The following is a 23775-nucleotide window of genomic DNA, read 5'->3' on the forward strand; positions in this document are numbered from 1 at the left end:
GGTCATGATCTTGTAGTTCGTGGGTTCGAGCCCCGTGTCAAAGCTCAGAGCCTGTAGTCTGCTTCGGGTTCTGTGTCTCCGTCTCTGCCCCTCCCCTGCTCATGCCCTGTCTGTCTCTCTCAAAAATAAATAAACACTAAAAAAAAGACAATATATGGTCATTTTGTATTCGTGATGCTATTTGGGGACACGAAAAACTTTCAAAATACAGTAAAATGTTTGGTTTCAGCCACCTCGAGTTTTCTCAGAAAACTATGAAAGCAGAGAAATTTTGTTTCTGCAAAATTTCTAACCTGATTTATCCCTGACTGAGAACATTTGGGGAAATGCCCAAACACGGATAGGTAGAATTGAAACCATCATATTGTAGGTGCGTGCGTGTGTGTGTGTGTGTGTGTGTGTGTGTGTGTTAAGACTTTATTTTTTTTAGAGCAGTTTTAGGTCCACAGCAAAACTGAAGAGCAGGCATAGAGTTTTCCCACATACTCCTTACCCACACACATTTATAGCCTCCACTATCAGTACCCTCCATGGAGTGGTACAGTTGTCTTAATTAATGAACTCACAATGACATATCATTATCCCCATAGTTTACATTAGGGTTCACTGTTGATATTGTATATTCTATGGGTTTGGATAAATATGTAATGGCATGTGTTGTCCACCATTATAGTATCATCCAGAGCAGTTTCGCTGCCCTAAAAAAATCCTCTGCCCTTGGAATATTTATCTTTCCCTTTCTCTGTCAACCCTTGGCAATAACTGATCTTTTTTACTGTCTCCATAGTTTTGCCTTTCCAGAATGTCATATAATTGGAATCATACACTACACATGATTGGCTTCTTTTACTTAGTAACACGCTTTTAAGGTTACTTCAGGTCTTTTTGTGGCTTGATAGCTCGTTTCTTTTTAGAGCAGAATGATATTCCATCATCTGGATACACCACAGTTTATATATTCATTCACTTATTGAAGGACACTTGGTTGCTTACAAGTTTTGGCAGTCATGAATAAAGCTGCTGTAAATACCTATACGCAGGTTTTTGTGTGGATTTAAGTTTTCAGGTCCTTTGGATACATACCAAGGAGCACGACTGCCGGAGCACATGGTGGGAGTTGGTTTAGTTTTATAAGAAAATACCAAACTGTTTTCCAAAGTGACTGTACCGTTTTGCATTCCCGCAACTAATGTGTTAGAGTTCCTGTTTGCTCCTCGTCCTCATCAGCATTTGGTGTTGTCAGTGGTCTCGATTTTGGACATTCTAGCAAGTGTACAGTTGTATCTCATTGTGTTTTAAGTTACATTTCCCTGATGACATATGTGATGACATACGGGGAGCATATTTTCATGTATTTACTTGCCATCTGTATGTCTGTTAAGGCCTTTGGCCCATTTTTTAATTGGGCCAAAGAATTTGAGTTTTCTTATTTTTGAGTTTTAAGACTTTTTTTTTTGCATATTTTGGATGACAGTCCTTTATCAGATATGTCTTTTGCAAATACCTTCTCTCAGTGTGTGGCCCGTCTCCTCATTCTCTTGATATGGTCTTTCTCAGAGCAGAAGTTTTCAATTTTAATGAAGCCCAACTTATAAGTTCTTTCTTTCATGGATTGTATCTTTGGTTTTGTATCTAAAAAGTCATTACTGTGCCTAAGTTCATCTAGGCTTTCTCCTATGTTATTATTTAGGAGTTTTATAGTTTTGCATTTTACTTCTAGATCTGTGATCCATTGTGAGTTAATATTTTTGAAGGGTGTAAAGTCTGTGTCTAGATTCTTTTTGTTTTTGCATGCATGTGGATAGCTCGTTATTTCAGCATCATTTGTTGACAACTATCTTTGCTCTGTCGTATTGCTTTTGTTTCTTTGTCAAAGATCAGTTGACCAGATTCATGGAGATCTGTTTCTGGGCTCTCTATTCATGTATTTATTTGTTCTTTCACCGGTACCGTACTGTCTTGATTGCCTTAGCTTTCTGGCAGGTCTTCATGTCATGTGGTGTCAGTTCTCCAACTTTGTTCTTCCCCTTCAGTATTGTATTGGCTGCCTGCTCGGGGTCTTTCGCCTCTCCACATAGAGTCATTTTGTTGATATTCAAAAATAACTTGCTGACATTATCACGGGATTGCACTGAATCTACAGACAAAATAGAGAAGAAATGACATCTTGACAATACCGAGTCTTCTCATCTATAAACAGGGACTATCTATTATTTTAGTTCTTTGATTTCATTTGTCGGAGCTTTTTAGTGTTCTTCATATAGATCTTGTACTTATTTTGTCAGAGTTGTACCAAAGGATTTCATTTTGGGGTTTGCTAATATAAATGGTGTTGCGTTTTTAGCTTTCAACCTCATTTGTTCATTGCCGGTATATAGGAAAGTGATGGACTTTTGTACATTAACTGTGTATCCTGCAACCTTGTTACAATTGCTTATTAGTTCCAAGAGTTTTCTTTTTTGTTGATCCTTTCAGATTTTCTACAGAGATAGTCCCGTCATCTCTGAACAGCCATTCAATTTCTTCCTTCCCAATGAGTATGCCTTTATTTCCTTTTACTGTCTTACTGCATGAGCTAGAACTTCCTGCACAATGTTAAATGGTGGGTGAGAGGGGGCATCCTTGCCTTGTTTCTTATCTTAGTGGGAAAGCTGCCAGTTTCTCATCATTAAGTAGGATATTAGCTACATGTTTTTTTGTAGATGTTCCTTCTCACGTTGAGATTTCTCTCTATGCCTAGTTTACCAAGAGTTTTTATCATGGAAACCATCGATTTTTAAAAGCCTTTCTGGTTAGGGGCACCTGGGTGTCTCAGTTGGTTAAGCATCCGCTTCTTGATTTTGGCTCAAATTATGATCTCACAGTTTGTGAGATGGAGCCCCATGTCGGGCTCTGTGCTTACAGCATGGAGCCTGCTTGGGACTCTCTCTCTCTCAAAATAAATAAATAAACTTTAGAAAATAAATAAAAGGTTTTCTTGTTCATCATGGTTCTTAGTGTCTAGCAGAGTGTCTGACACACTGCTATATACTATGCTTTTGGTTGCTTGTTATGGGCGATGAATGAAAGAAAATGAAACCACCTGAAATAATTATCCCCCCTATTTGATTTGATAGAGTAGTTAGTGCCCAATAAGAACTACAAGAACATGGCTGTCAAGTAAGAATTACCCGAAGTTATGAAGCATTCACCAATCTGACCTAGACATACTTATGATAAAAAGTCATTGGTCACAGAAATGGCCATTTACAGGGATGCTGCAGAGAGGGCAGCTTGGGTGCAGCCTGCACATGCCAGAGAGGAATCCAGAAAGGAGATAATCTTTGCCCTCAAAGGGCACAGCTTCCCATCTGGGTTTTAGCACTTTCTGTCTTTGATGTTTTGGGACAAATCCTTTAACCTGTCTGAGACTCAGTAACCTCCTTTGTACATAGTGAGAATAGAAGAGAGCCCCCTAAGAGGCTTCTGGGAAACCAAATAAGACGATGCATAAGAAAGCACTTTGTAAATTGCGTAAGTGCCATAGAAATGTTATTCAGTTTATTGCTTCCATAAAGCATGACCTAACAGTCCTTGAGAAAACACCGCACCACATTCTGTTCTAACTAAACACTGACAGAAAATCGGGGCTCTGAGCTGTTACGTGTTTGCAGGATAGCTGAGATCCTTCATTAATTCAACAAGTACTTATGATATGTTTACTATGTGCCAGGGACTGTGTGAGCACTGAAGATGCATCAGAAAATAAAACATGCAAAAATCCATGCTCTCATGAAGCTTACTTTCAAGCAGGGGACAAGACATTAAACAAAATTTAAAATTACATAGAATGTTAGAAGACAGCAAGTTCAATAGGAGAAAACAAAGTAGGGAAGGGAGGTAGGGATAGTGAGTGCAATATTTGTGCAATATTTCTAGTCTCTTTTGTTGACATACTATCTGTTCTTTCTTCGTTGCTCTCCATTGTTGACAATTCTGGGGAACCACAAGGGAAATAAAAGTTAATTTAGGAATTAGTTGTGTTTGATGAGGTTTGAAGCTGATCTTTTTAAACTTCTAGACCACTTATTTTTTTATTTTTAGTTAAAGCACACACCAGCAAAAATTGTAAAGCTTCCCCCTTTTCCCCTTGCCACAGTATACATGAATATGGCAAGAAATTAATCAATTTCATTGACGAATATATAGGTTAAGGGAAAAATGATACACACATTTTCTAAAATGTGGTAGAATGCCCTCATTACTCAAATTTCATTTTCTGTTTTCAAAATGATCTCTACTCACTGGGACACAAGATGGGGAAAACGTGACTTCTAATACCATGTCTCTGATCCATACAGAATGAAACCCTTTACTTAAAACCCAACTTTATAATTAAAATAAAATGCAGCTATAACCTGTTTCAAATGTGCTAGATAAGCTGGTTGATAAAAATATAAAATACAATATGTGAGTCCAATTTGAGATTAATTTTACTTTTTGAAAACAACGAAATACCCATATATAAACAAAAGGAGTTAATTCCCTATAATTTTTGTCTTTAATGCTTTATTCCCTTTACCTTTTAGGTTTTCCTATAAGAATTCCTACTTTATGGTTCCTGTTTCTCAGATCTACTTAAAAAATAGACGGTTAATTCATCTCCCTGTTTGGACAATGACAATGGCACCTTTATGGAGCACGTGGGTGAATATTACAATTAAGAGATTCGATTTAGTTACCTCTTTAAACAAAAGGTACTCTCCTATATATGTTCTGCTTGATTTGTTATTTTGGTTCCTGGCCGTAATTCCTGAGATTTCAAATTGAATGATTGTTATTTTGTTCTTTAATTACTGTTCTTAATATAGGCAGGTATCTACCTGATATGTTAATATTCACTTATGAATCCAAAAAAATGTGATTAGTCACTTACTCTGTGTTGGGTGAATTCAAGGCATTCTCTTAACTTTGTAACAGGTGGCAGAGCCCAATGTGGAGAAGTGGGGTAGAAGAGACCTTCAGGCTAGTACATCCTTCAAGTTTCTGGGGTTCTCATTCAAGTAATGCAGTCAGAATTACTCAGAGGAGGAAAGAACTGACACAGCATATGGATGTCCCGTGCTTTACTACCTGTCTCATCCAGACTTGAAACTGAGGCAGAGTGAAAGCCATCCTCTATGGTAAGACCATGGCCACGTTAGAACCAGACTCTCGAAAAGAGTCTGTTGGAATTCCTATGATTTATATGCTCCCTGATAATTCATTTATTTTGGGAGAAAATGTCCTGAACAATACATCACCTAAGCTAAAAATCACCGTGTCTGCCCCTACTAATATCTTTAATCAACATGGAATACAGTTTTCATATTCCAAAGAGACTCATGCAGTGTTTTCTCCTCTCCTGTTAAAACTCTAACACAATGTTACTTCGGGTTTACATAGCAATTATCCCCTGTGATTAGAAAGGGCTTCTAATGATTTGTCTTAAAACATTGATAAGCAGTAGCTATAAGGGCCACACACAATTTCAATGATGGAGGAAGTCTATCCAAAGTAATAGGCTCTCAGGTGTGGGAACAGATTTCAAGGCTCTTGACATCCACAGGTGGATCCTATATGTCACAGATAGTGTGATTTATACAAAGAGAAAATGAGAATATTAGACATGGTGGTAACCTTTTTAAAGTACATGCCTCTTTTCAACAAGCATAAATATATTACATGGTGCTCAAGTTCAAAACTGATAAATAGCATCCCTCCTTGGGGAATATCCCTACTGCAGGTGAGTTGCTGGTACTCAGATGTCTATCTTTTGTATGTCCCTACTGGTGAGGATTTGTCACTCTTTGCTTTCTTTCTATAATTTGTAGTATTAAAATATTAATTTTTTTCTAGGAGTAAATCTGTATTACAATGTTGAATATGCTTTTCAAACCACTCATGCCCCAAGCCTTCCAACCAAAATTCTGATTTACTCTGCTTTCCTCTGAATAATTAATTCAGAACCAAAGGACTCACAAAAGACATTGGAAAATGATGTCAGGAAGGGTTTTTTTTTTTTTTTTTTTTAAGAAAAAGTAGCTCATCTTGGGTCAGTGCTTTAGATAATAGACTTTAACTGTGTCACAGATAGAAGAAATGTAATAGCAAAGCCCCAATTAAATTAAGGTGACATTTCCCCCTTTAAGGGATTATTTTAAAATCCTTCATTTCTCCTCATTTCCCTCAGGCTACGTTTTTGCATTGCTCCTTAGAGTTTGTTTTGGAAATAGAGCTTGTTTTCTTTTTCTAAGTGTGGGAACAAGGGAGAACTGCCTGATTTTGCCCCCAGGAGGCCCACACCGGACCTTCATAGTGGTCTGGGAGACCTGAGCATTGATGGGATCACATCAGGACAAAATCAGGTTTCCTAGAACTTAGAGCCATACTTCCCCCTGGCATTATTAGGAACTGGGAAAATTAATCACCATTGTAATTGTAAAAATTTGTCCAACTTGGGATCCCTCCTTTAGGGAAGATATAAAAATTAATGCAATACTTGGAAAAAGTTTCTGTTAGGCTACAGCACAGTGGAAATACCTGCACTGTTGCCATTTCTACCCCTCCCTTTGTGCTACGGCTGCTGCCTCACCCAGACTCGTCATTAAGTATTTAATTGTTTTTGCCTTTTGCATTAACCTCAATTGCTCATTCATTGGCTCATTCTGTATTTATTAAGTACCTCTATACGCCAGGCACTGTGCTAGGAGAAACCAGTTAATATGGCACAGTAGCAACACTTAACAAAATCACAGGTTAATTAGTTGTACAGATAGGAATGTAAATTCTAACAATCCCAATGGTTAGTGTCTCAGTAAAGTGCATTCCCATGGAGAAAGCATGAACAAACCGTGCTTGGAAGTTCTGAGAATGGTCGCTGCATGAGTTTCCTAAGGTTGTCATAACGAGTACCACAAACTGGGTGGCTTAGAACAACAGCAATGTTCTGCCACAGTTCTGGGGCCTGGAAGTCCAAGATCAAGGTGTTGGCAGGGCCATGCTGTCTCTGAAGGCTCTGCAGGAGAATCTGTTCCGAATTTCTCTTGGCTTCTGGAATTATCAGTGTTCTTTGGCATTATTTGCATTGTAGATGTATAACTTTGGTCTCTGCTTCTGTGGTCACAAGGCTACCTTCCTTCCTTTAAAATGATTTGTTTTTGTGTTTATTTATTTTTGAGAGACAGAGAGAGATAGAGCATGAGCAGGGGAGGGGCAGAGAGAGGGAGACACACAATCCGAAGCAGGTTCCAGGCTCTGAGCCGTCAGCACAGAGCCCGATGCAGGGCTCAAACCCACAAACCGTGAGACATGACCTGAGCTGAAGTCGGATGCTTAACCGACTGCACCACCCAGGTGCCCCAAAGCCATCTTCCTTCTGTCCATCTGTGTGTTCACAAGGATGCTCCTTTCTATGTTTGTGTCTCTCTCCTCCCATATGATGACAGTCATACTGGATTAGGGGCCCGCTCTACTGCAGTATGACCTCATCGTACTTAACTACATCTGCAGTGACCCAGTTTCTAAATAAGGGCACATACTGAGGTACTGGGGGTTAGGGTTTCAGTAGTTACTTCCTGTATAGAGGGTAAAAACTGATCTGTGTCCTGACTGATGAGCAGGAATTGCCGAAAAGGAAGAAATGGTCTGTGCAAGGGGTGTGTGTGTGTGTGTGTGTGTGTGATGATAGACACTCCAGGCAAAGGAAGCACCATTAGCAAACAGTAATTTGTTGTTCACAATGGCACCAATGAGACTAGAATGCCACCTTAAACCTGGGCACAGACCAGACCGAGTAGCACTGGGTCTCACATTTCAGTGTCCTTGTGTATCTGAAACACCTCAGCACAAAGCATTTTCCTTCCCTTCAGTCTAAAATAAAGTTTTCTGCAAGTCATTGACCAGTGGAGCAAATAGGAATTACCTGGGGAAGATGCAGGGAGCAAACTGGGCCCCCAGGCCAGAGGACATGGGAGCAGTTGCTGGGAGTGTGCAAGTGTGTGCGGAGGGAGGAGACAATCCCAGCCTCTGCTCTTCGGAATCAGAGGAAGCGTGGGGAGTTTCCTTCTGAAGTTGGCCACCTAAGTCACCCAGGCAACATTTAGGCAAACTGAGATCCTCTTATAATTGCAGCCCTCTTTCCCCTGCTCAGGTGGCAAAGTTCTGAAAGGTGCTTAGAACTGCCTGATTTGGAAACTGAGTTGGAAACATGAGGTGTGGACAAGAGGCTCCTGCCTGGCCTGGCACTTCGCAGAGCTGTGCAGGGCGGCCCCCTCCCAGAGTTTTTCTCTGCCCAGACCAGCTCCCACCCTGTCCCACCCCACTGATGTACTCTAGGTCCCTCTCAGGGTCCCTCATGGCAAGGCTGCCCTGGGGAGACAGGGCTCCATTAGCCACTCGACTGGGTTTCATAATTTATAGATTTAAATGCCTGGCATCAGACTTCATCTGTCCTCTTTCCCCAGCCCACAACTGTTATAGCCCAGAAGGGAAAAGGGAAGGTGGGGCCAGGTCCTGTAAGGTGAGGCACTTGCCCTTGTTGTGAGAGGTTCTTTGTGCTAATTGCTTTGTTCTTCTCCTTTAACTCTTAAGTATGGAGCACACGTTCTTTGTTGTGACTTTGTTGTCATTTTGGGTCATGACGGTGGCAGTGCACCTGTAGACCTGATCAGTCTGCAGCTGAAGGTAGGCCCATGTTCTGGTTAGCTCGGAAATGATCTTCTGTGGTGTCCCCTCCTCTTCCTCTAAATTTCCGCCCCACCCCCACCCCACAGGAAGCTGGAGCTTCTCAAGTCCTTTGTTTCTTACCATCCTCCAGTGCTCCAGACTGGCTTTCCAGTCTCCCCCATCCTGCCTGTAGTCTTCTCTAGTCACCCAGATCTTAGCTAGGTATTAAGAATAAACCTGTTTTATGTTAGATCTTGAAAGTAGATTACTAAAAAATATAATTTTGCACAGGTCTGCACTCTTGGAAGCCATAGGCAAAGATGAGTATATTCACTCCAACCAGTCTGAGTCAGTGGAGAGAGGCTGAGCTACACAATGTCCTTATGCTTCTTAATGGCTGTCCTGACTTCCTCCTGAGGGCTGTGAATGAACGGTGAGGAGCACAAGGTGCCTATATTTTCCAGGGTCTTAGGACCTATGCTTAGAGTTTCATAGTTTCCCTAAGCCATAAGCAGTAGGAACTATAGTCATAAATACAAAGAAACCTATGTGTACGGATGTGCGTATTAAAATTAACAGGTGTTACATAGAAAATACACCCAATACTGCACATAGGAGCCCTCTCTGCAAGAATTCATTTCTATCAGTCACTGCTTACATACTGAACGTTTCCACTTATCCAAGGTTAGAGGCCAGGAACCAGTGCGTTTCCTATTCCCCCACCAGACTTTTCATTCTTAGAGTTGGTTTGATGTAGATCTCAGCTGGATGTCCTCCTCACACCCTGTGTCCCTGTGTTAAAATATAGGGCTTTTATCTTTAAGAAAAATCACTCACTGCATTCAAAAAACAGACCCCAAACACCATTCAAGTGTGTCTACCAATTCCAAGTAATTTTCAAAGCTTGGGGCAACTGAAGCCATGGCAAGCTTTCATTTGTCAATTGCTGGTAAGTCCCCAGTTCCATCAGGAAGGTTTATGGTCTATCAGCATAAAGACAGAATTCATGGTCATCTAGAATAAGCTATTCTATTCTATATGCATATTAGACCTTTTCAACATGATGCTTAACTTGTTCATTCATAAAAATATTACAGCCATAGTATTAATTATAATGAAAGCTCATAACATTCTGTGCAAGATTTGTCCAACACTATTATAATCCAGTAAAAGAAGTAAAAGTTACTAAAAAAACCTGAAAGTTCCAACATGCTCTGGAAATTTCAGACCTTAAAGTCCAAACACTTTCAAGGAAGCTGTTCTAAAGATTATCTTTACCCACTATTGCAAGGTACAACTCAGCTGTAAAGGGAGTTGATGGCGGTTGTAATGAACAAGCAATGAGAACCAAGCCAAATACTTGAAAGTCTCTAGAGGCGTGTGGGCAAAAAAAGATGCTGCATGCTTGAAAAACAGAGTATGGGGGCGCCTGGGTGGCGCAGTCGGTTAAGCGTCCGACTTCAGCCAGGTCACGATCTCGCGGTCCGTGAGTTCGAGCCCTGCGTCAGGCTCTGGGCTGATGGCTCGGAGCCTGGAGCCTGTTTCCGATTCTGTGTCTCCCTCTCTCTCTGCCCCTCCCCCGTTCATGCTCTGTCTCTCTCTGTCCCAAAAATAAAAAAAAAAAAAAAAGAAAAAAAAAAAGAAAAACAGAGTATGATGTCCAACTGGATTAATTTTCCTTTCAATGCCAAATGCCATTGGAATTAATCTGCACTGGTTTCCGTGAAAGACAACATCCTAACTAGTGCTTCTCCAACTTTACTATATGAATTACCTAGCATTTTGTTAAAAAGAACATGAAGGGCTTGAGATTCTCTTTTTCTAAAACCTGTCAGGTGATGCCGAAGCTGTTGCAGGTAGACCACAATGTGAACAGCAAGGACCAACAGACATCCTCCAACAAAACACCGAAATTCCCATCTTCAGTATCACAACAAAACCTTGCATGACATTCTCCATCTCCACTAAAAAATGAAGTGAGAACTGCCCCTTTTCACTTTTACCCAAACTATGGGGCCAGAAAAAAAAGGGTTTTAACAAGTAAACAGTTTTGAGTGAAATAAAATAAAGCCCTCTTCACCAGGCTGTAAAGCCAACCTCTGGCTGCAAGCATGCTAAGAAGAGCATGTTTGGAAAGCTGAGATTGCTGATTTCCATTCCCAGGTGTTTATCCTTGAGAATGAAAAGCCGGTGCCAACAACTATGGTTAGCTTGGCTCTAATGAGGCAGAGGGGTAACCACCCAGGCTGTGCTAACAGTGTGAGTGCTGCAGGCAGATGGACATTGGCCAGCCAGGGCTCCATGGCTTAGCAACACCCATCGGATGCCCTGAGAGTAAGTAGAAAGGTATGTCCATGCTCAGAGAATAAATGGGGGCTGAGAACTGGCTTAAATGGTTTGTTATTGCCTCATAAATTACATCCCATATATACAATGGTCCAAACGCTGCCTTGACTTACTCACCTACAAAGCTAAGAGAGTTAAGTGCTGAGATCCAAAAGAGAATTGATGGATCCAATATTTTTAATTTTCAAAAGATACCTTTATGGTTGGCCATATACCTTTTAAGCATATTTATGGGCTCACCTGTCTAATTCTTTCAGCGTGTGTGCGTATGTGGGTGTTTCAGTGCCTCGCAATGAAGCTACTGAAGTAAGTGCTACGTTTTCCACACTGTTTTCAAAGAATTAAAGGCAAACTAAATGCAATTAGACAGAAACGAAGAAATGTCTTCTCTTTATTTCTAGTAAGCAGAAGTCCTCCTGTTTTGGCGGCCCTACATTTATTCTTTCCTTGAAGCAATGGTTCCTTTCAATGAAAGCAATTTGAGACTTATTAGGGGGTTTCTTCTTCTGCAGTGAGTGGGGAAGCAGCCAGCTAGCTCAGCAAGGTGAGCTAAATACAGTCTGGATTTTCCTTACAACTCAACTGAAATCACTCAGCTGCCTTGAGAGACAATTGTCTGATTCCAGAAGGCTCTTTCTCTCCAGAGTTAACATTATAATAGACATCTGTCTCTTAACAGCTATACTGTCTTTTAAACATGAGAAAATAACTTCCTTCCCAATACATATAATGACTTTGGATTTAGACAAGGGTGAGAATGAGCAGAGCAGAATTATATTTTGGATGGAAAAGTTATTTAAAACCTGGATTATATATATGTATATATACACACACATACATAATTATGTGTAATTTATATTAAATATATATTAAAGAAATACACGCACACACGTGCACACACACACACACACACACACACACACACACCTCGGTAAAGAGAAAAAGAGAACAAGAGAACAACCTGAAATGAGAGCATGGAAAATGTGTTTCTAACTCAAATAAAAATAGCTAAAAAAAAGTCTTAAAGTCCGTGTGTGTAACTAGTCTGGTGGTTCCCTGAAATCTAAGCCAAGGAAACAAAGAGCTCCAAAAATGAGCAGTTTTAAAAACATGAGGCCCCTGGGAGTCTAGGCCCATCTCAAAATTGTACTTATGAAAGCTGAAGGCACTGGAATACTCATGTCCTGATGAATAGAAGAAGCCTTAGAATCAGATCCTTCCAAAGATTTCTCTTTTGGAATCAACCCAAGTTATTGGCACTCTCCAGTGTATGGTTCTTCTACTCTTAGAATCACTTTCTTAATAAGCCAAGGTGAATTGCATATGAATTAGCCTATCTATCCATCCATCCATCCATCCACCCTTCTTTCCACCATTTATTCATTCAAGAAACATTTAGGTCATACAAATCTTGTGCCAAGTACTCTGGTTAGGCATTAGGGAGAACAGCAGAACAAGACGCTTCTATCCCGTGTTGCCTTCTCTGCTTCTTCCTGATGGATTTAATCACTCCCTCTCTGCACTGCTGATGTGAATCCATATTCTTCAAAACTCAACCAGGTGAAAAATAGGGTTAACATCCTCTTGTGAAAACTAAAAGCCTTATACAAAATTCTTATGAGAATTAGAAGATTGGTTCATCTCCAGTCTAATTTTTGTACGCATCTAGTTTCCTTTTATGACTATGGGTTCTGAGAGGAAGAAATTGTTTCCCCAGCTTCTACGCATATTAGACACACATAGGGAGGGAGGGCATGGAGGGAAGAGAGAGTGGAAGGAAGGAAGGAAGGAAGGAAGGAAGGAAGGAAGGAAGGGGAGATGTGAGGGAAGGAAGGGAAGGAAGGAGGAAGGGAGGGAAGGAGGGAGGGAAGGAAGGCCGATCTTTGGTTCTTGAGCACACTTGAGTACATGGTCTGGAACAGACTATTTGTCCTTTAGAAATATTTACTACTTGAAATTGAATTCACAGAGTCAATCAACATCTAATGAATGAGATACACATAGAACTTGGTCATTAGAGTTTGGTTAAGTTCCTTCTACATAGAAGTATGTCAAAGGGTAGTGGTAGCATATGGGAGAAATTTATGGGCATACTTTATCTGGAAGCAAGAACATTGGTAAGTTCCACATATCAGAAAATCTCATGATACTGTGGACATGGTCAAATTGTTGGCCACTTTTCTGCCACCCCTTTGTGAATGGGCGCCAGACCTGTGGGGTTGGACATGACCTTTTATGGTTTGCTTCTGCCTGGAGTCCACACTATCCTTTGTTCCAATCATTTAGGGAATAGTCAGGTATTCACAGATAGTTCTATAAAGGTTTTCCATTTTCTCTAAATATAATCATTTTCTTTCTTGCTTTATGTTTAATATTTAATCAAAATTACATGTGTTCATGGCATTAAAATGAAATTTTTTTCTGCAAGTCTTACTTAAAAAATCTCAGTAGCCTCTTCTCCCCTGTCCCCCAACTACTTTAACTGTTAACTACTTCTATTTGCTGACTTCTATTGATTATGTCTTTTGATTATACTCACATTTATATAAATAATGTGCTCATAGTGTTCCAGTTATTGTTTTTGGTTCTCCATAGAAGACTAGAATTTAGAACTTAAGTTTTTTGGTTTTTTTAGCCCCTCCCCCTCCCTGTAGGCAGTCTCTCTCTCTCTCTCTCTCTCTCTCTCTCTCTCTCTCTCTCTCCCCCTCATATTCTTCCTATACAATTATAATGTTGGTTTGCATCAACATATGGTCTTTTACATTGCTATGAAGTTGGAAAATGCTATTTCCGGCTGAGCCATATAGTGAACTATTGTTACACTTCCTTTCTTACACTCATGTTTATGTCCTTGGAGTTAGTGATTTTCCCTTCCCTTCCCTTCCTTTCCCTTCCCTTCCCTTCTCTCCCCTCCCCTCCCCCCCCTCCCCTCCCTTCTCTTTCCCTCCCCTTTTCTTTCCATTGAGGGAGTTGCCTAGTTTTCTATATACCTATTACTAATTAATCCCCAAATGCTTTACCACATATGTAAATCATATATGTAAATCTCCTCTTAATAGGCACACACATTCACGATGCTATTGATTCTTCTGTTTTGAGAATTCCTCGAAGCCCTGTGCCTCCCTGGCAGGATCTGGTGTTAATATTCTCTAGATTTACTGCTGAGATGCCCTTCTGGGATCTCTCTTCACCATTGCCCTTGGAGATTCCTTTGGCTACTCTGTGTTTCATTACTTGGTTCCGGAACCCACTGTCCTTTTTAAATTTATATACTCCTTTGTTTTAAAATTTTTCTTCCTTTAGTTGCTTCCTGAAAAAAGGTGCAAGGAAAGAAAATTTTGGTTTTTTAAGGTTTTTTTTTAAGGGAGGAAAATATGAGGACCTAGAATATCGGACCATGTCTTTATTTTATACTCTCAGTTGATGATGTGGCTGAAAACAGAGTACTAGATTGCAAATAATACCCCCCTCCACATTTTGAAGCCATGCATTGACATGTATCTCTACTTCCCAGCATGAAATTGAGAAGTGCAATGCTATTCTGAATCTTGATCATTTGTTTTGTTTAAAAAATTTTTAAATGTTTATTTATTTCTGAGACAGAGAGAGACAGAGCATGAGTGGGGTAGGGGCAGAGAGAGAGGGAGACAGAATCTGAAGCAGGCTCCAGGCTCTGAGCAGTCAGCACAGAGTCCGACGAGGGGCTCAAACCCACAGACCGCGAGATCATGACCTGAGCCGAAGTCGGTGCTCAACCGACTGAGCCACCCAGGCGCCCCTTGATCATTTGTTTTTACTTTCTGAAAGTTTTATGAAAGGTTTTGTCTCTAGTGTTCTGAAATTTAGCAGTGATGTGCCTGGGCTTGGGCCTTTTCTATCCAGTTTTCTGACACTTGGTAGTCCCTTTAATTTGGAAACTCATGTATTTACATTCTGGAAACTTCATTTATAGCATTTCTTGGATAGTTTTCTCCTGTTTCTTCTTTTTGTATGAAACTCCTATCATTTGATTTTGCACCTCTTGGGTTAATAATCTATTTTAAAATATTTTTCTATCATTGTTCACTTATTTGCCTTTCCCCCTTTCAAGAGACTTTCCTGAGCTTTACCTTTCAACTCATTCATTGAGATTTTCCTGCTTTCCTACAGTACTTTTTTTAATTTTTAAGATTCCTTTCTGCTTTCTGAATGTTCCTTTATAAAGACTTCCTTTTCTTGTTTCATGAATGTAATAATCCATCCCAGTATTTTTGAAATGTTTTTCTACCACACTTTTTCTCTTTTTATTCCAAATTCCTTTTTGTTCTTTTTTCACTTCTGACTTTCAAGTTGGCATATTTCCTAAAATTACATCATCTTTGGATGTTTATAGGTCTGTAAAGCACCACTGAAAGCTCTCTGTAGGGAGGGCTTGTTGTCAGATGCACATTATAGAAGAATCTGGTTGGTCATTTCAGGGGGGTGCTCATGATTATAAGTATTTCCAAGTCTCCTTATCTCTTACCAACGTGTCAAATCCTCCAAGGGAAAAAAAAACCTTCCGATCTACTACCTATAAGGTATCATCCAGGCTGTGTGAATATGGGAATTGATAGAAAAGGAAATGGGGGCACCTGGGAAGCTCAGTTAAGCATCTGACTCTTGGCTTTGATTCAGGTCATGATCTCACGGTTTGTGGGTTCAAGCCCAGTGTGGGGCTCTGTGCTGACAGCTGCAGAGCCTCCTTGGGATTCTCTCTCTCTCTCCCTCTCTTTCTGCCCCTCCCCTGATGGCTCTCTGTCTCTCAAAATAAATAAATAAACATTAAAAAAAAAGAAAAGGAAATGAAGGTGGAGGTTATCTCACAGTTTGGTGCATAAACTTCCACTCAATACCTCTGTTTGTAGCATTGTTGGTGGTCCTGGAGCTAGTGTGTCCAGTTCAGAGAAGCTAATTATGTGTATCTCTTTCCAACTCCATGATCAGAGACTTTGTGTTGTTCACTGAAAATTAGCTTTGGTGGGAATATTTACCCCTTTGAAGTTGGCAGTGACTACAAATGGTCTTCCCCTTGCCCAGCCCAAGCGGATTGTTACCAGAACCAGTGCTTTGTGGAACACACTACCCTGAGCTGTGCCCTGAGCTGTGTCTGGGTCTTCCCTGTGCCAGAACCCTGCTGGCTTACCCTCCAAAAACACACTTCTAGTCTCCTGCCCGGGATGGGGGAAGGGAGCGTGCTCGTGGGGCTATGCAGAATGGAGAGGGGGAGCCTAGCACCTACCCGCCTCTCAGACTTTCAACCCGCTCTCCCATCTCCAGCCCTCTCTTCACCCCCACTTTGAAAGCACCTGGCACCATCACTGCTGGTTTTCTGATGCACAGTCAGGTTGCTTCTTGTCTGTACCTGCTGCTGGCTTGGGTTTCAGCTCCCAGGGATCTGCCAAGTCAGTGGCCATTCATCCATCTGTCTTGCGACATGCAAAATTAGGTTTCTGTGGTTTCCTCTCTGTTGAGTGTTTTTTAATGTTTTTTTAAAACCCTTTACACTCCTTTTAGAGGTTTGAGGGAGGAGCTCAATCTGCCCTTTTATTTTTATTTTTTATTTTTAACTAAAACATAGTTGACATACAATATTATATTCATCTCAGGTGTACAACATAGTGATGTGAGAATTATATATATTATGCCCACACCCAATAAGTTTAGTTGTCCTCTGTCACCATTCAATGTTATTACAAGGTTATTGACTGTAATCCATAGACTATACTTCTTATCCCCACGAGAGGATCTGTTTATTTATTTTACAGCTAGAAGTTTGTTCCTCTTAATACTCTTCACCTGTTTCTCCCATCCCCCCACCTCCCTCCCCTTTGCCAACTGCCAATATATTCTTTGTATTTAGGAGTCTGTTTCTTCTGTTGTCATTGTTGTTCTTTCGTTTGTTCATTTGTTATGTTTTGTAGATTCCACATATGAGTGAAGTCATATGGTACTTGTCTTTCTCTGTCTTAGCTCACTTAGCATAACACACTCTAGGTCCATTCACGTTGTCATAAAAGGCAAGATTTCATTCTTTTCTATGGATTAGTAATATTCCTCTGTGTGTGTACATTATATATATATACTGTACATTATATATACTGTATATATACTGTATATATACTGTATATATACTGTATATATATATACTGTGTATATATACTGTACATTATATATATAATACATATATTATATATATATAATACATATATTATATATATATATATACCTTGGCTATTGTAAATAATGCTGCAATAAACATAGGGGTGCATATGTCTTTCTGAATTAGTGTTTTCCTTTTCATCAGATAAATAACCATAAGTGGAATTGCCAGGTTGTATGGTATTTCTACTTTCCTGTCTTTTTAATATGAAAATCCAACTGAAGGCTGTATGGTATATTAGGGGCTGGCCAAGAATCTGAGGGGTCTGGACCACTGAGGCACTCCTCCTATCCTGGGCCCACCCAGAAGTGCCTCTCAAGACCCCGGGAGGCCCCACAGCCAAGGTGGGCTTTCTTGTGCTACAGTTAATAGTATGCAGGTCAGCACTGCCTTTGGGGGCAGGAGCAGAACCACATTAGTGAGGATGGAGTTACCACGGATATTTGCTAAGTATTCGCCTGATGCTATTCAGGGCTTGGCCAATAGCTACAAACTTGGTAACTCTGACTTCCTGAAACTCCATCTTATTGGCCTTTGTAAAAGACATACATATTTCCTCTTGGAAAAGTTTCCAAGTACCAGAGCACCTGAAGTGATCCTGTGGATTTGAGCCATTACCTGTTGGTCCATAAATTGGTTAGAATTTATTTGGCAATTGAGAAATAACTAATCTTGCTCCTGTTCCATGCAGCCTCAAGGTTCACACCATTCATCTTGTTAAATTCAGTTTTTCAGCTCCAAGAGGTAAGAAGGCATCTCAGCATGAATAACTCTGATGAACAAATGGCATTTCTGGGCTGATCACTTAACAAAAATGTGTGCTGGGCAAGGAAAAAGCCATGCTGATTCCTTTCGTTCTGTGCCCAGTGGCCCTACCACTGGTGAGTGTAGGACGGCTGATTATTGAAGACTAGAAAACTTTTCCACTTTTCCTTATGAGATTGGCAACAATTTCTGAGACAAAGAACACTCTTGGCCCTGCAGGCAACCATGCAGCACCAATGTATAATCGGAAAACATGCTCTAAATGGTTGGCCTGGACTCTCAGGAGACCTTGTTCTCGGTGTGCTGGTGTGTGACATGGTGGGGCACCAACTTCACTTCTGGGAGCACAACTCCCCTGCTGGGACCAGAGGGAAAGGCTTCCATCCCCTTCAGAAACATCTGTAAGTGTGGGAACCCAGGAGATCAATGATTTCTGGATAAAAGTGGTGCTTCGCAGGGATAGGAGAGTAAGGTGTCCATCATATAAATGTGTGTGCTTGCAGTTAGATACTTGTGGGTCCCAGCCTCGGCTCACCAGTTCCTAGCCATTTGCCTTTGGGCAACTGACCCTCTCTAAGCTTCATTCTCTTTGAGAAAATGGAAGTAATCATAAGAATTACCTGGGGAAGCTGCCGGGAATAGGGAAAAGCAGAGGGCCCACTAAGAGTTTGTTATTGTGGGCTGTTACTGTGGGTGACATGGCTGCCTCCAGTCGGCTCAGAGCTATAGCAAGGTGGCTTCTTTGGAAGGGATAGATCAAGGTGCAGGGTCTACTCTCTGAGCACGTGCCAGGGCGGCTCCCTCAGAAAGCAGAGAAGGACTTCGTGAACCTGAGGAAGATGCGGAGTCAACATTAAATATTTACTAAGCATCCAGAGCACATGAGAAAGGAGATGAATTTATCTCCAGGAACATTTCACTTAACTTAAGGCATTAAACATCCATCGGAAGCACGAACACGTCCTCATTGAATCACTAATGAGAAGGTACCTTAGGAAGCATAATATTACATTCTTTAATGCCCGCCAGAGCTGAATCTTGCCCTATCACTTTCTCTCCTCTATTTTACACCCACACAGTTCACTGGCAAAGCCCTGCATCTCTAAGACACACAGCCACAGTGACAGTGTATTTTGGCTTGAGCTCAGGCATGTTTCATCAAATACACACACACACACATGCACACACACAGCAAACATATTGTGGGGAAAGTTCCCAAGTTCAAAGCTGGGTGTGAGTCTTTGCTCCTCTTTAGGCATTTTATTTATTTATTTATTTATTTATTTATTTATTTATTTAAAAAATTTTAAACGTTTATTCATTTTTTTGGAGAGACACAGACAGCGTGAGGGGGGGAGGTGCAGAGAAAGAGGGAAACACAGAATCTGAAGCAGCCTCCAGGCTCTGAGCTGTCAACACAGAGCCCGACGCGGGGCTCAAACTCATGTAACCGTGAGATCATGACCTGAGTTGAAGTTGGCCGCTTAACCGAATGAGCCACCCAGGTGCTCTTTTAGGCATTTTAAATACATTTTGAATGGTGGGACTATGTGTGTGTGTGTGTGTGTGTGTGTGTGTGTGTGCGCGCGCGCAAGTGTATGTGTGCTAGTGCGTATGAGTGCATATGGATTTATACTAAGAATGGACCTATTTACCCCACTTCTACTTTTAAGAGCAGACATTGTTACCCCAAACATCTCTTTGGATCCCATTACATCCTATGCAAGATGTTCACTAACTCTGAAAATATACACCTTGGCATAAAAATCTTGAAATTTTCCATGGAAGATAGTAAATAAGTAGCACTGATCCATATCTTATATGATACCGTCTCTTTGCTTCTTCACCTGTACAGTCATGGATTTTTTTTTCTTTTGAAAATAGACTTTACTTTTAGAGCTATTTTAGGTCTACAGCAAAATTGAGCTAGTGGCACAGAGATTTCCCATATACCCTCTGCCCCCACACACCCATAACCTCCCCCATTATCAATGTCCCCCACCAGTATGGGACGTATGTCCCAACTTATGAACCTACATGGACACATCACAATCACCCAAAGTCCGAGTTTACCTTGGGTTCACTCTTGTACATACTGTACGTTTTGACAACTGTATAATGACATGTGTCTGTCGATTATGTTAATGGTTCTTTGGCCTTACTGAATTGAAAGGACACCAATACAGATTTTTCTCCCCAGGCTCCACAGGCAGGAACTGCCTCAGCTAAGAAACACAGAGCTACCCTTCTACCCAGAACATGGTCTAATGATATAACAAGGCTCCAACTTAAAAAAAAAAAAAAAGTCTTCACAGAAGCCTCAAGTGAACATTGTCAGTAAATGAGTGTGTTTTCTAGGATTGAGCCTGTGCTGTTATGCTTTTCCCTGGAACCAATCGTTCAGCTTCCCTGTTTCTCAGCCATTTATCCTCAACCATGCAACTCCAGTTTTTCCCATGGTCAAGCTCGCACACTGGCCGGTTAGGCTGAATGGAGCCCTGACCATTCAGGGCTGACTCTGGTGTTATTTCTTTCTATCTTCTAGTTGCCTCCAGCATTGCTGGGAGCCAGGGGGTCCTTGGCATTTCTTGTGCCTCTCCCCGCCTGCTCCATGAAGCTAAGTGTTTCTGGTTTTTGCCCCTTAGTTCTGGAGCATGCTTACTCCCCTCACTCCCTCTCAGGCACCTCTCTTTCCTCAAACCATGAATTTCTTCTTTTTCCTCAAGGAAAACATACTCTGGACATGAGACAAAGTAATCTCTACCTTCTTTCCTTTCCTATCTTCTTTCCTCTCCCCAGTCTTTCCTTCCTACCCGAACGGATGCTGGTTTTAATGCTATTTCTTTCCTCTCCAGGTATTAAGGGCAGAGAAAGCTCTGGTTTTCATTGGCTCCATTACATTATTATAGTGCCAAGTATCTCCTAAACTATAACCAATGTGAGGAATGGACTATTTCATTTGCAAGCTGAAAAATCAGGTAAATATGAGCATTTCTTTATTTAGTTAGTAGGAAAAAATCATTCTAGATTGTCCATGTGGGACCATTCCTAGCCACGGGTGGGCTATTGCTTTACACTCGGCTGAAGTTACAGCACCGGGTGGGGAGGCATGATTATAGAAACAGAGTTAGGGACAAATGCCAACATGAACATGGATTATATAAACAGAGCTCAAACTACCTCCATACACTCTGAATTTAGAAATGTTACCAATCCACAGATGAAAAACATTCTTGCAAGTATCTAAGTCTGGGATAACATAAAGTGAATGGACGGTGCATTGAGTGCTAGAAGCACTGTTAGGAATTTCTCATGCCTTGTGCTACTTGCCGGCTTCACAAGCAACCGAAGGAACGGGACAGCCAATCAAAGTAGTTCATTTAACCTTTCAAATTTCCAGATGCTGGTCTTGTCTCTGCTCCTGTTTGGGTAACTGCCATCATGTTCCCTTTCCAATAAAACCTGGTGTGCAACACTCCTGGGTGCTGCTGCTTTTACCTTGTTTCTCCTAAATTATCCAAAACTAACAGGGGTCTGTTGTGGTCCAAACTACAGCTGGAGCCTCCCCAGTCCAGCTGCAGACCCATGAGTTGCTTTTCCCATGAAGAGATGGCCAGTGTGGCTTTTCCTGAGGAAAAAATATACCCAAACCAGAAGTAGCCTGTAAGGCTTCATTTTAGTCTTACCCACCTCATCCTCAGAAGTCAATAACCCCTACTGTTGTTGGGTGACGCGTCATGGTCCCCTGGGAACAGACCCATCCTAGGGATTGCTGCCCCTGGCTTTGGGTAGGAGGGGAGATTAGCCATGCATTCTAATGAAAATGCCAGAACATAGCTTTAGGTTTTGAACAGGGAAAAGGCTTTCTGTAAAATTAGACCTCTAGGAAACCTTCCTGTGCCAGTCATCCCTGCAACATATAGGGTCCTCCCTCGACAGGACCACCACACAGATTTTTCATTCCCCACTGACCATTCTCAAGGCCCCTCGACCAAGTGAGATCCCTGGCCGACAGCAACCTTCCCTTAATAAGTCATATTTTTAAATTGCAAATGTCACTTCATTCTGAATGAAGAGCGCATTTCATACATGATGCTTGGAAGGAATATTAGAGAAGTTTTTTAGTATTTTGTCCATGATGGACTGGATCTGCTGCTAGAACGATTTTTTTTTCTTTGAAAATGAGGAACGCTTTATTCAAATAAAATCTTATGTGGAAGCCTGCTATACACATCACATCAAAGTGTAACTGCCCTGGGGGAAACCAAGGTAGATCAAGTGTTGGGTCCACCTAGCCCCTGAGACAGCCATGTGGGAGCCTTACCTTGGGGCATGGTCTGAAGAACTTGGAATCAGATGATATGTCAGGCTTTTTCCTTCAACAAACTGTTATTTGGTAATGTACCTGCACTGTCCAATCTCAAAGACCATCTTGTGCCCATATGTTTTAGTTGGTTGGTTTGCATGTAAAAATAATACCAAGTCTTAAATTTACAGATTGGGGGCAAAACTATGAAGATATTAGCTAGCAACCATTTACAAAGTAAAGGAAAATACACGGTTATCTCAAGACCCATACCCTCACTTTACATGGTGAGTTATCACCCCAGATATACCAGACAGCGTGCCCTCAATCATCTTGGTTCTTTTTCCTTTGTCACTTTCCCCTTTCACTTTCTTCTTGCCATCCTCTGCTCTTTCTCTTCTTTCTTACACTCTTTTTTTTTTCTGCTCTCTCCTTTTTCCCATGTCTTCCTCGATCTTTTTTTCTCCTTTTCTTCATCTTTAACTCTTTTACTTTCTTTCTTATTATGTTTTCGTTTGGCATTTTCTCAGCTTCTGTCTGCTCCTTCAGTATCAGTCAGGCTAGACTAGGTTACATCACAGTAACAAAAATCCCTCAAATCTCAGGTGCTTAAAGCAAAAGGTTGATTTCTCAGTCATTCCACACAACCATCATAGTTTGATGGGGGCTCTGCTCGTTGTAGTCATCCAGGGATCCAGGCCAATGGAATACCAATTTTCTCAAATGCTGCTAGAACAAAAAGAGGATGGGGACAAAATGCTGCTAGAACAAAAAGAGCTTCAGAAGCTTCCACCTAGGCACGAAATATATATCATCTGCCTCCTCTTTCATTGTCAAAGCAAGTTACACAGACATAGTTCAGGTTGGTGGGCGGGGTGCACCTCTACCAGGTGCCTGTGAGGTTAGAAAGTCCAAGCATATGGAAATGCCCCGGATGAGAACCACACTCGTTATGTAAACTCTGCAGATCTAGTCCAGATTCCTTCTGCTCCTCAGCTGCTAATTGTCTTTCCCTCCAGCCCTGTCCCTTACCCTCCTCATTTGTTGCCGATTGAAGCCCCTCCCAATTCCCTCCTCTTCCTTAGCCCATCATGTGGTGGCAGCACCAAGGATAGTCACAGGAAGTATTACTTAACACGCAGGGAGAGAAGCATCGTGGCTTTATGTACAATCCCTAGTGAAACATGATGACAGTCCTCGAAGCAGAAGAGAAGGCTGTGCCAGGTCCTTGTCTGGGCCCCTCCCTCAATGAGGTACAGCCCTGACAGACACTGGTCTTTTCCACTGTTGGTGCTAAAGTCGCGTTGCTTAAGACTCGTGTGGAACAGACTCTCCCTTTTCCCATTCTACATGGCTTCATATTAATAACATTTAGACTCTTTCTCCATAACCACCATTTAGCTGCCCTAAAATAAGTCAGGGCAAAACCATTCTATTATTGCCATTGCCATTATATATGGCAAAACCATATATAAACTATACTTTATAAACA

This window comes from Panthera pardus, unplaced genomic scaffold (genome assembly GCF_024362965.1).
Source record: "Panthera pardus isolate Hobbes unplaced genomic scaffold, ASM2436296v1 HiC_scaffold_1, whole genome shotgun sequence".
Lineage (NCBI taxonomy): Eukaryota > Metazoa > Chordata > Mammalia > Carnivora > Felidae > Panthera > Panthera pardus.